Here is a 14443-nt window from a genome sequence, read left to right as displayed (position 1 = left end):
GCCTCTTTAATGCCCTCTGCTATTGATAGAAAAGCTATAACGATTTCGATATTTCAACTAGTGTAGTCTAGGCAACGTTCAAAATCACTTCTCTTGTTATTAATTAACGTAGGAAAGAATTCTTCCGGATTAATCTTAGACCAACGCAAAGAATATGTAACTTAATCAACTGGGAGGGATGAGGAATTTACAGTATCCGTTTCTTTCCCCGAAAATATTCAGTTTGTAATCAACAAAATTGGACACTTGTTACACTGTTTGACTTTTGGTTCAGTGCAAATAAGGAAACCCTCATAGAAGTCAGTGTATATTTAAGATTAGCGGTATATTAGCTTCATCCGCCCCACACTGACATTCATGCAGTTATCATCGGGTTTTTCCTCTTGGTGTGTACTGCTAGCCTCATCCAGAGGCACCTCCAGTCCATTCACACGAATTGTGCGGTAATCCCACAACTCAATGCATTGATTTGAGTATTGTATTCTTCTGGATCTGTCGTGATTACGACTTCTACTTCCTACAGGGGTACCTTCAATCGCCACAGAGCCGCATGGAGTCCTTCCTCCTGCCTTGTGCTGACTCTGCCCCCGTCAATTCATGTGAGTAGTTTTTATATGTTTGTTTGTACCAACCCCTTTGTAAGTCCTGACGAAAGCTCTACAGACCGCCTGGCCCAATAGAGCTGAAACATGTCGACAATATCACCCTAGTAATACTATATAGTCCCGTAACTTGGCTTATGAATGAGTATTCAAAATTTTTAATAATGTGAAGTTTGCCCAACATTAAAATTTTTTTAGGGCACTCTTTTTCATTTTTATTCAATCCTTTTGGGAAAATCCTTTTTGTCTCTGGACACTGCACTCGAGACTGGAGGTGCCTCTGGATGAGGCTAGCAGTACACACCAAGAGGAAAAACCCGATGATAACTGCATGAATGTCAGTGTGGGGCGGATGAAGCTAATATACCGCTAATCTTAAATATACACTGACTTCTATGAGGGTTTCCTTATTTGCACTGAACCAAAAGTCAAACAGTGTAACAAGTGTCCAATTTTGTTGATTACAAACCCAACGCAAAGAATAGCCATTACTCCTAGCTAAACAACTTCATTTACCTGTTTAAAAGTTTTACTATGTCTCTGTTTAGAGAATAGCACTATATTCATTTGTATAATCAATGGATAGTGATAACTGAGTGGTATTGAATGGGTAGAAAACTTAAAGAGATACCCAAGACACTAATATGAGAATAGGACGTGGTCAATAATGCTTTGGCTGTTCCTTCCATGGAAGGTTGTTTTACGAAATTCATCTACACACTTTATTTTATCATCGCAGTAGCGTTTTCTCAAACTAGGTCCTGACGAAAGCCTAGGTTAACGATAACCAATATGGCTGAAACATGTCGACCCTGATCCTATTGCCTTGAGATAGTTATTTTTTCAAACTATCCGCTTTTCACTTTTTTAATCTTGACGCCTGGTCAACACTTAATAAAATATGGTGGCATTTACCGGTAGTCATTTTTAATCTTCACATAGTCACGGACTGCATTACACCCTTTTTTGTCAGCACCACTCCACTGAGAACATACTTGGGCAGACCATTGTCCGTTGGATACAGTGTGAGTAACTTCCCCCTTTCAGGGGTGTACTTCACTGTATTTACATATCTCAGTCCAAGATGACGATGCTCCACCAGTGAGGTGGGCTGATGGGATTCTTTTCTCAGCATGGTGGAACTAAATTCACTAGATTTTTTGTCTTTCTAGCTTTCAAGTCTCGCTAATTGTTGACCATTTTTCTCCTTTTCTGTTGTATGCTTAGTCTATGGGGGGTTTAGAGATTATTTGGTCATTAAAAATAATTCCCTCGGGCCCTCTTTCATATTGATGTTCATTAAGGTAAAATGATAGCTCCCTTGGGTAGCATATTAGCGCCGAGCTTTAGAACACTGATTAACCTTTCTCTTAAAGAAGGAAAGATTTCTAAAGATTGGAAAAAGGCAGTAGTGAACCCAATCCGCAAAAACACAGCGTCACCATGGTCGGACCTTAACAACTTATGTCCTATATCCCTCCTACCCCACCTCAGTAAGTTGACTGAGAGACATGTCAACTCTCATCTCTCTAAATTTATCGAGGCAGCGGACGGCCTGGACCCCTCTCAATCTGGGTTCAGGCCAAATCATAGCACAGAATCAGCTCTCCTCTCCGTGACCAATACCATCCGGATGGCACAGGATAGGGGAGGCTCTATGATTCTGGTGCTATTAGATTTGTCCTCTGCTTTCGACACGGTGTCTCATGACACCCTGATCAGTCGTCTGGAGGGGATAGGAGTGGAGGGAATGGCCCTATCATGGTTAAAAAGTTTCATTTCAAACCGTTCCCAACATGTTTGCCTGGGCTCCCATTATTCCATCTCTAGGGAGCTCGCTAAGGGGGTTCCACAGGGCTCGTGCCTAAGCCCCACATTATTCAATGTGTATGTGGCCCCCCTGGCGAATATTGTAAGGGAACATGGGTTCACACCAATATCCTACGCTGATGACACCCAGCTATTGTTCCCATTCCAAAATATGACCCCTGCAGTAAAAAATTATTTCGCTGCTGGAATGAGAGCAATAGCCGGATGGATGACCTCCAATTGCCTACAATGCAATGTGGGTAAGACGGAGGTCATGCTCTTTGGAAATGCCCCACTCCTTTGGTCACCTGAGTGGTGGCCTCCAGAACTAGGCACAGCTCCATGCCCTAAGGAAAGCGTAAAAAATCTGGGTGTCAAGCTTGACCAATCATTGGTGCTTATAGACCACGCCATACAGGTCACAGGAACGTGTATGAGAGTGATTGGCCTACTTAGAAGGGTTTTTCTCTATTTAGCAGATCATTTATTTATTTATTTATTAGGGAGTTTTATAAAGCACCTGGTTTACGCCCAAAGGCGTGTCCCCGCACTATGGTAAGTAGGATAACAGTCTAAACAGTCATCACAGTAGCCTAGCGTCTGAAGAGATAAGTTTCAAGTTTCCGCCTAAACAAGGATTCTGAAGGCTCCAGACGTAGTTCTGGCGGCAGGTCATTCCACCTCTTCGCGGCCAGGTATTTAAATGATCTGCCCCCCATGCATGCTTTTTTAATTTAGGAATTGTCAGAAGTCCTGTACAGGAGGAGCGCAAGCTCCTTGTAGGCTCGTACCAGGTAACCAGATTCTGTAACGGGGCAGGGGCTTTGCCTCTCAGAATGCGATGGCATGTGGCAAGAGCCTTGAATTCTACCCTGCTCCTGACCGGAAGCCAGTGCAGAGCCTGGAGCGCTGCCCTGGAGGAAGATCTTCTAGGAAGCCTCAAGACAAGGCGAGCGGCAGCATTTTGCAGTACCTGGAGGCGATTGAGAACCTTTCCCGTGGCCCCCAGATACAACAAATTGCTGTAATCCAGGCACGAGGTGACCAACGCATGCACCAGTGTCCGGCGAGCTGTGATAGGCAGGAGATCCAAGACCTTCCTCAGAGTTTTTAAAACTCCGAAGCATGTCCCCACCACTCGGCTGACCTGGGAACCAAAAGCAAGATCAACATCAAGCCATACCCCCAGGTTCCTTACCTCCTGGAAAGGAACAGGTACCTCCCCTAGGCAGGATGGCCACCTCGCCGACGACCAAGAAGATGGACCTCCCCCTACTATGAGCACCTCGGTCTTACTGCCATTAAGCTTCAGGCAGTTGGCGGACATCCAGGCTGCCAGTTCTTGCATGCATGCTCTGAACTTGTCCGCCATAAGACCAGGTGCACGCGAGAGGGATATTACCAGCTGCGTGTCGTCGGCATAGGACACGAGACGTACTCCATAGTTTTCAACAATGGCCGCCAGTGGGGAGACATAAAGGTTAAACAAGGTCGGACTCAGGGACGAACCCTGCGGTACGCCCTGGCCCAACTCAATCTCCCTGGAATAGCAATCTCCCTGGCGGACTTGGAAGCATCGGCCTGACAGGAAGGACCGAATCCATCTAAGAGCGGGACCTGACACCCGAAAACACTAGTGCAGACCCTAGTAATTAGCAGATTGGATTACTGCAATGGATTACTTATATCTGCTAATGAGGAACAGCTGAGGAGGCTACAGGTAGCTCAAAATACAGCTGCTAGGCTGATTCTCAATGCCCCTGCTAGATCTTCCTCTCGTCCCTTACTAAACAAGCTACACTGGCTTCCCATTCGCCAGAGAGTACAATTCAAGATATGTTGTACCATCCACAAATGCTTGTTTGGAACTGGCCCTAGATATTTGACTGAAATCTTTAAACCTTACCAACCTGGAAGAACCCTACGATCAGAAAACCAAGCTTTGCTCCAGATCCCCAGGATCAAAAGAGAAAGACAGGGAGGCCAAGCCCTTTCATACAAGGGCCCCACTCTCTGGAATTCACTACCCCTCACTCTTAGACTAAATTCCAACCTCTCCGCCTTTAGGAAATGTCTGAAGACGTATCTATTCTCTACTCAGTGACTCTAGCAATGCCATACTGCTTTCGGAACAACAAAGCGCAGAGTTATCTCCTCGGAGATCGAATTCCTGCGCTATACAAGAACCGAAAAATAAATAAAATAAAATAAAGGTTGTTTTACGAGCCACATACAGGGAAGCAATTTCATCAGCAAAAACCAGATCAAATTTTAACATTGTGTTATTGAGCTTGTCCCCATAACACCATGACTAAAGTGGGGCCGGTCGCCACCTTCTTGTTCTTCCATACCACAGATTTTATCCATCTGCTTTGGGAAGTTTTGCAAATTAAAATCTCAACCCCAATAAATGATAGTTTGACTATTACTGTCAGTAATAATATGTACCACTTCCACACTCAGGGTATTTACAGTCTCAATAATATTCCTTGTTGTGGTGTTATTGTAGAAGTTGAATAATACCAGCCTTGGAGCCCCATGAGTTTCACATAATAGTAGATGATAATATGGGTTGTGGCCAATGTTCCCCCTAATGTTTTTCCTCTTTGTGCGGCAGTGTAAGGTCTATGTGCGCTGCAACCTAAGCTATGTGCGCCAGTAACCAGGCGCACGTGTGGGTGCAGTGCCAAATATCACTCCAAACTTTTGCATAAAAAAGTGAAAAGATGGTGGATTTCCTCACATGCAGATCCACGTGAACAGTGTTAAAGGCAGGTTTGAAACCATCCCACATAGCAATCGAAACCTTAGCAGCTATGTTGCTGCAGTTCTTTTCTTAATAGAGCTGGGCTATGGGGTGATTGTGTGCATTTGTTCAAGTTTTCATGTTAATTTCAGCTCACGATGGGAGCTGCGAATAACATGAAAACTTTAACAAATGCTCTCTTTGAACAGGAAAAATAAAATTATAATAACGTTATTAAAATTGTACTTTTCGCAGTTTCAGGGATGGGTTTGGGTAGGGCAGCATCAGGCTTTGGACTAACACATTTTAATGCTAGTGTCTGCATCACTGCATTAAAATGCATTAGTCACGTATTCTAGCGCCCCTCTGACAATACTGCAATTGAGGCACGCTGCCAATGAGGCAGCACCAGCATGCTAAAATTGTCTAACATATGAGAGCATGCAACTGTGCCTTCAAATTTAAAATGCTATGCGTCAGAGATATAATATTCATGAACAGCGCTGAGCAGGCATGCCAGAAATTAACAGATCAATTAGCTGTGCCCCAACCAGCCTTCCTGTGAGTCTACTCTGGGGGTAACAGCCATCACGAGGGCGATCCATGAAGCGGGTCTTGCCTGCTGTTTTCCCACAATCACACCATCCTTTTGGTGACCAGAAGCACACACATGCTTTGAACATTGGACACACCAGCGGGTGGTAGCTTTGCTTTTCCTTTTTGCACCGCCCAGCTGAGAAGTCACATTACCTGAGCCTCTTGCACAGGATGTTATAGTTTTACAGCCTGCTGGGCCCATTCCTTCCTAAGCTCCCGCATCAGCCTGGACAGAGATTGTTGACAAAACAGTCAACTTCTCAACCCCTGCTGTGCCCTCTGAACATGTGTACTTACCTGAACCGGAGGCACAGTTTGGTCTTATCACTTGATCCCTGGACTTGATTGTCGACAGAGCGGCACACAAGTATTTAAGTGTGACCAGCAGAGGTAGGAGGCGTTTTTAAAAATAAGCTTATAATCCATATTTTCAGACATTCTGTTTGTATGACCTGGGTTTAAAGCAATAATCGTTTATATACTTCAAAACACTTTGTTTTGGAAATAATCTGCTTTGCCACACTTTTCGAATCATCGTTGTTTAACTAGTCTCACCATCAATTAACCTTGCTTTACCTCTCAAAAAGAAAAAAAATTCTTGGAAAATGGATTTTGGGAGATTCAGGTCATTACCCAACCCTTACCTCAGCTACCACCTTCTCCACAAGGATGGGGAGCCGCAGTCTTACTGCTTTGTCACACGGTAACTGCTGCTGAGGGTACATCATTTCAGGGGTCAAAAAGTAGGTTATCAGGGAAAGGGAATGGTATTGGTAATTCCAAGTGCATGTGATTCAGGACCCCAAGAGATAAAAGTAGAGCTTTCATTAGAATACTCTGAATGCTGCATGGAGAAGGGAATTAAAAATCTTTCAGCAATAGAATGAAAATGCACCTCTGCCTGGGTTTTTCCTCTCACTGCCAAACAAACTATGTCCATCAGATTCCCTTTCTTTTCGGACTCCAAGCTCAAACATTTTTTTGTAGTGACTCTGTCTAATCATGTTGATTCACCTCATGAACTCTAGCTCAGCCATTCTAGCGGCAAGACAATGATTAACCCTCGAAGTTGTCTGCTTTCTTCCTAAAAGCACCACAAATGCAGTGGTCGAAGTGGGCGGGATCGGCAAGGCATGGCGTGCCCCTGCTTCTTTAATTTGATAGAATCCGTTCCCCTGCTTTTTTATTTAGAACATGCGTCCCAGGATGGCAGAAATAGCCAAGGCCCACAGATAAGGCTCGGCATTCGTGGCAGGGCGGGTAGAGAAGGAAAAGGACTCTGTTTCTTCGTTCTTGCCCAGAGAAGACGGACAGTGTCCACTTCTGCTCTGCCGCTGGCAAAAGCACTCACTGATATCTGAATAATTCATGTAAAAGCGTCAAGGTAACCATGTTGTTCCTGCTTACATTTCACATGCTTTACTTAAACTTTCATTTCCTACGAGTGTTTGCTTTTTCCATGATTTGGTAACTTTTTTTTTTTAGGCAGCATAATACTCTTGTTTAATGCGTAATTTGAATTGTGTCGCATCCAGGAGTTTATAGCGGGCCACAATTGGGTTGTAGCTGAAGGCAGTGCAAGTTTCTATCAATGGGGCTGTAAGGTGCTCAGTGGAGGAGAAGATGTGGCACTATGGTCAGAGCTGCCGAATTTGGAACTGGGGAACCAGGTTCAGCCTTCAAGACTGGTCCACCAGACCACTCTCCTGAGGGGGCACATTCCCTTGCTAGACCTTAGGAGCCCTTCTTGCTTTTTCAAATTTGTTGGAAAATGCACCATTTTTCATCTCTTTTTCAAAATTTTCTTTGGAGGGCAACCCCACCAAACTCTCCGTATAACGGTCAGGCTCGCTCGCCATTGTGCACTCATCAGGAAATGTTACGCCTCACCACTTTCAAATGTCACCAGCCACCACTGACCTGCACTGCTTAACACATTGTGTGGGAGAGTACCGTCACTTTTCAGGAGCAATCCGGTATTCTGGAAAGCGAGTGCCAGCACTTCTATACTGCTATTTTAAGGACTGATTGTACAAGAAGGTACTGTAAAGACACCTGGTTGCAATAGGATGGTGTCCTTTTTATTTGCATTAACCTAAAAGTATGAAAACGGCAATTAGATGCACACAGAATGCAACTGGTTAATATGCTTTATTTTTTGCGTCATATCACATTTGTCTCACGTCATCAACATCCGTAGCGTGATCAAGTTTGATATGCTTGGAATAGTGGTGATAAATGCTGCCTAATGGTGTTTGCAGATTTATTATCACAATTTTAGAAATGCCACTTTTAGAAGCAGGCATGTCTGTGTGAATGAATGAATGAATGATTACCCATTTCTATAGCGCATGGTTACCCTGAGGCATCCCAGCGCTTAGTTAGTGTGCTGTTTGTCTTCGTGCCTGCCTGTTGTGTATTGACTGTCTCGTCATGGAGTGACAGGGGCTGGGGAGGTGCAGTGACTCCAGAGAGTCTGGGTGAGCCAGCGCTAGGCTGAATAGGCCTGATCTGCATTTTGAGTGGTGGGAGGATTAGCAACTGAACCTGAATAGGGCTGTGCCTGCCTACCACAATGATGACTCCACCTCATGCGGTGTGTCTGGGGCCAGAGCCTACACTGACAATGGGGAGTGCTGTGCACTTGACAAGTGCCCCCAGAACTGGTTTGGATTGGGTGCAGGGCCCTATACCAAGGTAGTACAAAGACCTTGGGTAGTATGAATGTTGGGGATGTGAACCCATGTCTGTTGTACCTGCTTGGGACTACGACACTGTGTGGACAGCAGTGTGTCAGGAGGAACCACCACTGGGGACTGACCTGGTGCCCTGCTTGGCAGCTGAAGGGACTGCTGCTCTGTTGAAAGGACCCAGTGTGCTGGCCTGCCTTTGTCCGGTCCTCTGGGATTTACCAGGGCTGAATGGCTGGCCCTAGAAGAAATTGGAACAGTGGTGTGCTTACTCCCCCGTAAGGGGTGATCCTCAGTCCAGCGGGTGGTGAGCGCTGTGTTCTGCACCTCAGGAGCGCTTCCTGGAGAAAGTAGCTGGTGGAGTACAGCCCCTACATCCTGCCACTATGGAGAAAGAGTGGGGAGCACTGCATTCTTTTATCCCTGAAGTGTGGGGTCCTGCCCTCTAGAAGCACGTGGTAGATGCTTTTGAAGTCGTCCCCAAATCCTTTAGAGGTGGGCTCTTCATCTGTGCGTGGTGAGAGCAGCCACACTGCACACCGGAAGCCAGGCATACTCCCAAGCCTGGTTGTGGGTGGGGTTTCCTAAAGTAGAAGGCCACGCAGAAGGGAAGCTGCTCGAGCAAGACTGGAGAAGCCCCAGGCATTGCCCAGCAACAGCTTCAGAGCCGGAAGTGAAAGGTGGGGCCAGCGTCGAAGGAGAATTCCATGAGACTGCAGAGTGCACAGCAGAAACCGACTCCAGCAAAGAGGGAAGTTGACTGGAGTGGTGGTTTCTTCCTGGCTTAGGCGCATGCCCCAGCCAACCAGAAATCTCATTTCTAACACCCTGACTGCAGTCTTACTTTCCTGAATGGGCACAAAAAAGACTGATTACAACAAACCTAGATGCTCTCAACTTCATCATCTTTATATACTGTCCACACAAATAACAAGACACATGTTGTACATTATTTTCACTCTGTCAGACTACGCAGCCTTAAAAGGAAACGTTCCTGTAACATGGATTAAACACCATGGATTCTCATTCAATATCAACCTCTCAGCCTGAAGAGTGTCAGCAGAAATCTCCTAGTTTATAGAACCTATTGACAGGGACTAACGCTGAACCTTTCTTACATTCATGGTGACAAAACAGTAACAGTGTTGAGAACACTATATCTACAAAGCGTTGCCACCTTTGGTCTTTACCATCTTGCCATGACTGTTTTTTGTACTTGTTGTTGAGTTTTTGCTTTTAGTATGTATATGTATTTATTATATGTGGTGTTATATTGATTGTGAAGTTACTGTTTTGTCACCACGAATGTTATTGTCAAAACTTTTTTAAAACAGATTTTGTATGAATAAAATGATTTGGTTTTAACAGCCATATGGGTAGTGCACTGAGCCTGTATTTATCATTAAGTATGTACTAGATCTGACTTTTGCCAGATCCCAAATTTCCTAGGAATGTTACTATTATAAGAATTGTTTCCCTGTCCTAGGAACTTCTTGTCATTTCAGGGGGTCCTTGTTCTATTTAGTCTAACGCAGAACCTTTCAACATGCAACTGACCTCCTACCAAGACTTTACCTAATAAACAAATAGAAAAAAGTGGTTGATTTCTGTAACCGGCTATCCAACAAACATAAATTGGAGAGTATATGCAGTGGCCCTAAACACAGATAGGAGACCACCTGAACCAATGACAAAGGAAGGAAATTGAAAAAAAAGTACAACGCCATCAGTGAAAATCAGAAAAACAAGGCTGACAAAATCTTCCTCCTCCAACCAACCAGGTCCAATAAATGACTGTTAGACATGCAAAAAGACTTCACTATTATACATTTTATTTATTTCGGGCAGAGCCCATAAAACACATCAGATGAATACAGCATACAAAACACTCTTGGGTACATTGACAATTTGTGCAAAATAAAATACAGAAAAATATCAAAGTACAATTACCATACTATAAAAGAGCATGCTAAATGTCAATCTATCGACATAATAAAAGGGGGGGGGGGGTCTGGTTATATAGATAGTTAGGTCTGGCATAGCAAGCAATTATATACAGTTTGATGGTTACTATGGGAAGCTATGAAGTGCTTAGATGAAATTCCCAGAGCTGGCCCTGGTAACCAACCTGGGTGCTATTGGCTAATTGCCTTGAGTCTAAAAATCCAATCAATCTCTACAATAGAGAAACATATCCTCTGGTACACCCACTAGTCTCGGGGAATCCATATATTTACAAGGGTGGCATGTGGAAAATGGCAGTCAAAGAGGGCCATGCAAAGGAAGTATATACATCATTTCATAGTCATTTGTTAGAAAAATAAATAAATGAAACAATAGAAAGGAAGTAAGGAACAAGACCAACAAGGACACAATATATCCTTATCTATCATGCTTCACAGTTAAGAAGGGCCTTCTTCCTTAGTATTCAGGCACTTTACAAATACCAGGAGACCGCATAGGCTAAAATTTCTCTCGTATCGCTCTTAAAGATTCTTGCCACTTCCCAGTAGTGTCTTACGCCCATGAGATTGCAGGCAGCTAACAACCATTTTTCGGAACCTTCCTGTATAAAGGACAGAATAACATAAAATGGGTCTCCGTTTCCTCTACATTTGGACAATTTGAAAAGGAATGAGAGTGGAGAGGTGCATTGGCCCATTTAGAAGTGTGGGATCTCAGCAGCAGAATCCCTCATCAATTCAATTTTATTTTATTATGTTTTGGCTCTCAAAAGAGGGCCACATAAAATACATAATACAAATACACAAATAGAATAGGATACAATAAAATACCAGAAGACAGTTTACAATAATTAACATCAGACAGGAATAATCAACAGCAGACACCTCAATATTTCATTAATAAATAGCTAAAAAACCTTTAAAAAAATTAAAAATATAGAAGCAAAACATTTCATTTGGGGGGAAATACAAAGCCTACAAAAAGATATTTGCATTAAAAATGCCGAGTTGGAGACAGATTGGTTTTAACCATTTCAACCGCAAAGAGCGCAATGCAGGACATATAAACAACACATGAGTTCGATCTTGAACACTCATATTACATAGGTTACATACCGGAGAAGATCCATACCATTTTGATAAAAGGAGATTTAAAGGTAATAAATCATATCTTAGGAGAAACCATAGTCTTCGAACTCCATGTGGAATATTCCATGTGACATACGGTTGGGCAAGCTTCATTGAATAAGAGTTAAAAAGGAGATCACATCCCCTCTTTTCTTGAAGTACATTCCAATCCAATTTAAAACAGAGTTCCCACGAAGCCTGTTTCAGCAAGGTTTTTAGCTGAGTCGGGGAATGTGTAAAAAGAGTACTTTCATCCAACTCTAAAAGTGTCACAGCTTTTCTGAAATTCCTAACTATTTGAGAGAACTCTTTAAAGCTGCCCAACAATTCTCCTTTAAGAAGAGCTCTCAATGATCCCGGTTCTCCTCTGGCCAAACGTGCCACCCATCTTACCAAAGCGCATAATCCCTGAACCCAGCTACTCCTAAGGCCGAATTCAAGCCTACATGCGACCAGCGAACAAGCTGTGTTAAGGGTAGATAAAGATCTTAATAGTTTTCCTTCAACTGTGTGGCAGAAACCCCATCTGTGTTACACATATAAGCATTTAGACTGATATGGGTGCATCTCATTCATGTATAGTTCGAACCTTGGTGTGCACTTGTGTTACAAAAACGTGCCTGTAAGGCTGTTAGTCTGATGCATTTCCCATGTCCGGAGTAAAACTGCCTCCCAGTATGCATCTCCTTTTACTATTGAGTCAGGGGAAGACCATAGATTACGCATGCCTATTCTATAAAATGTTTCTTTAATATGTTTCCAAGCACAGTGTTCTCAAATTTCTATCAAGGGCCAAGAGATCTTTCACACACTCTCTATATGTTGCCAGTTCCTGAGTAGATCATAGTCTAACCCGATATAACAACGTTTTTAACACAGATATTAGATGGATAGAGTTAAGTGCTAGGTCTATACGCAACAGGGTGACAGGTGAGCTTGAAGGTAGTTTAAAAAGTGCTTTAATGAACTTATCTTCAACTTTTGTTAAAGTTTCTGCAAGGGTGTACCCCCAGATCACAGCTCCACATGTTACTGATGCTACAGCTGAGGCTTTGTATTTTGTAATGTCCGGGGAGACGGCTCTTCCCAATGCTACCTTATAGCACCTCACTATGGCAGAAGCTTTCTGGTGAAGAATAGTTTTCCATCTGGGGGCCCCATGATTGGGTGTCACTTAGCCTCACCCCAAGGTAGTCAAAATGATGGACCGCTTCGAGAGGGAACCCCCCTACAGTCATAATGCCTCTACAGTTTTTGTGGGGGTTGATTGTCATAACTTTGGATTTAGACGAGTTTAGTTTTAATCCTCTTTCCCCACAAAAAGTGACAAAGGCATTCAGTTCAGATTGCAGGCCCATTGGGGTCCGGGAGATTTGCAGGGTTTTGTCTGCAAACATTAATATTGGGGTAGGCATTCCCCCCCAATCTTGGGGCATCATGTTAGCATTCCTTCAATTTCTTCACAGCACCATTGATGAATAGGCTGAACAATGTTGGGGCGAGGATGCACCCTTCTCTGACCCCTTTCAAAATTTCTATCTTATCTGTCATACCCCCTGTGATGTTCCATCTCACCCTCATGTATGTGTTTTCATGAAGCAGCCTTAGTATTATTAATAGGTCTGAGGGGATGCCTCATCTAATACCTCCCATAGTGCCGCTCACAGCTCAATGAAAGTGACGTATAGATGGTCATGCATCAAGGTGATATATTTCCAGGTTATCACCTTGAAGCAGAGGACCTGGTCCAATGTGCTAATCTTTGATCCAAAGCCAGCTTGGGACTATTCAAGAATGTTATTTTGTTGTATTCACTCATTTAGTTTATATAAAACCTGTCTGAAAATATTCTTAGGTCTCGCGACCTATCAATGCGCGCAAGCCCATTGAGTGTGGCGAGAATTCATGTCCTCAAAACGCTCGTGAAACCAAGGGTTTCGTTCGTGCGTTTTTCTCTAAGTTCACGTGAATCACGTGACCAAACAAGCACGTGCATTCACGGCCGCACAGCACATCAAAGGGCTTCGCCCAGCGTGAGCTCTGCGGCTTCTCCTCCCCTAACACGCTTCTCCTCCCCTAATTAATCATGGCTGGCCGGCCGGCCGTAATTTCAGTTTCCCTTCCCCCGCACTTTATCTTGTTGGTATTTTATTGAAACAGGACACTTTCACTTCTCTGAACCGTGCGCAATGTAACTCCAGACTCGCACATTATAAACAGACCGTTTCAAGTTATAAATATACAGATACAGCCGTGCTGCGTCACTCGTTCTGGTACCGTCCCGCTAAAGTGCAGAAACCCCGCCGGGAAGATCCAAAACAGACCCACTAAAAATCCGAAATGCATTGGCACTGCTCACTTATGGACTGATGGTTTCAAACTCACTCTTTCTGTCCTGTTTGCCTGATCTACTCTCCCACAGGACGACCAAACCACACACAGGTCTCGACACAACATATGCAGTCAACACTGCTCCTGCTTGGTGAATAGTCGCTGTTGCTAGGATGCAAACTTCACTTTAATCCATTTCAGACCTTCAAACACCCAAAAATTCAACAGAGCTTACCAGGTGCACCCACCAGCTCCATGTGTGCCAGACCAGATAACCCAATCCTAGTTTAACCAGAATTTGCCTTAATTGTGAAACAAAATGGAAGACAGAATCCAGCTAACTTCAGGCGCACGCCACCACACATAGCCACAAAGTTAGCAAAACACTGTCAATCCAACAACACTTCCACACTACAGCAACGCGCCTCTTAGATCAATCAGAGTATTAGCCTAATCAGACATCTTCCTACGAATGCTCCATCATAGCTAAATAACTCTCTAATGATGCTGCCCGGAAAACATTCTGCACTGGGCGGGGGAAGGGCAACTACAAAGATCTTTGCCTGAATCCAACTC

This window comes from Lissotriton vulgaris, chromosome 10, assembly GCF_964263255.1.
Source record: "Lissotriton vulgaris chromosome 10, aLisVul1.2, whole genome shotgun sequence".
In the NCBI taxonomy this organism is placed as follows: domain Eukaryota; kingdom Metazoa; phylum Chordata; class Amphibia; order Caudata; family Salamandridae; genus Lissotriton; species Lissotriton vulgaris.
This window is presented reverse-complemented; position numbering follows the sequence as displayed.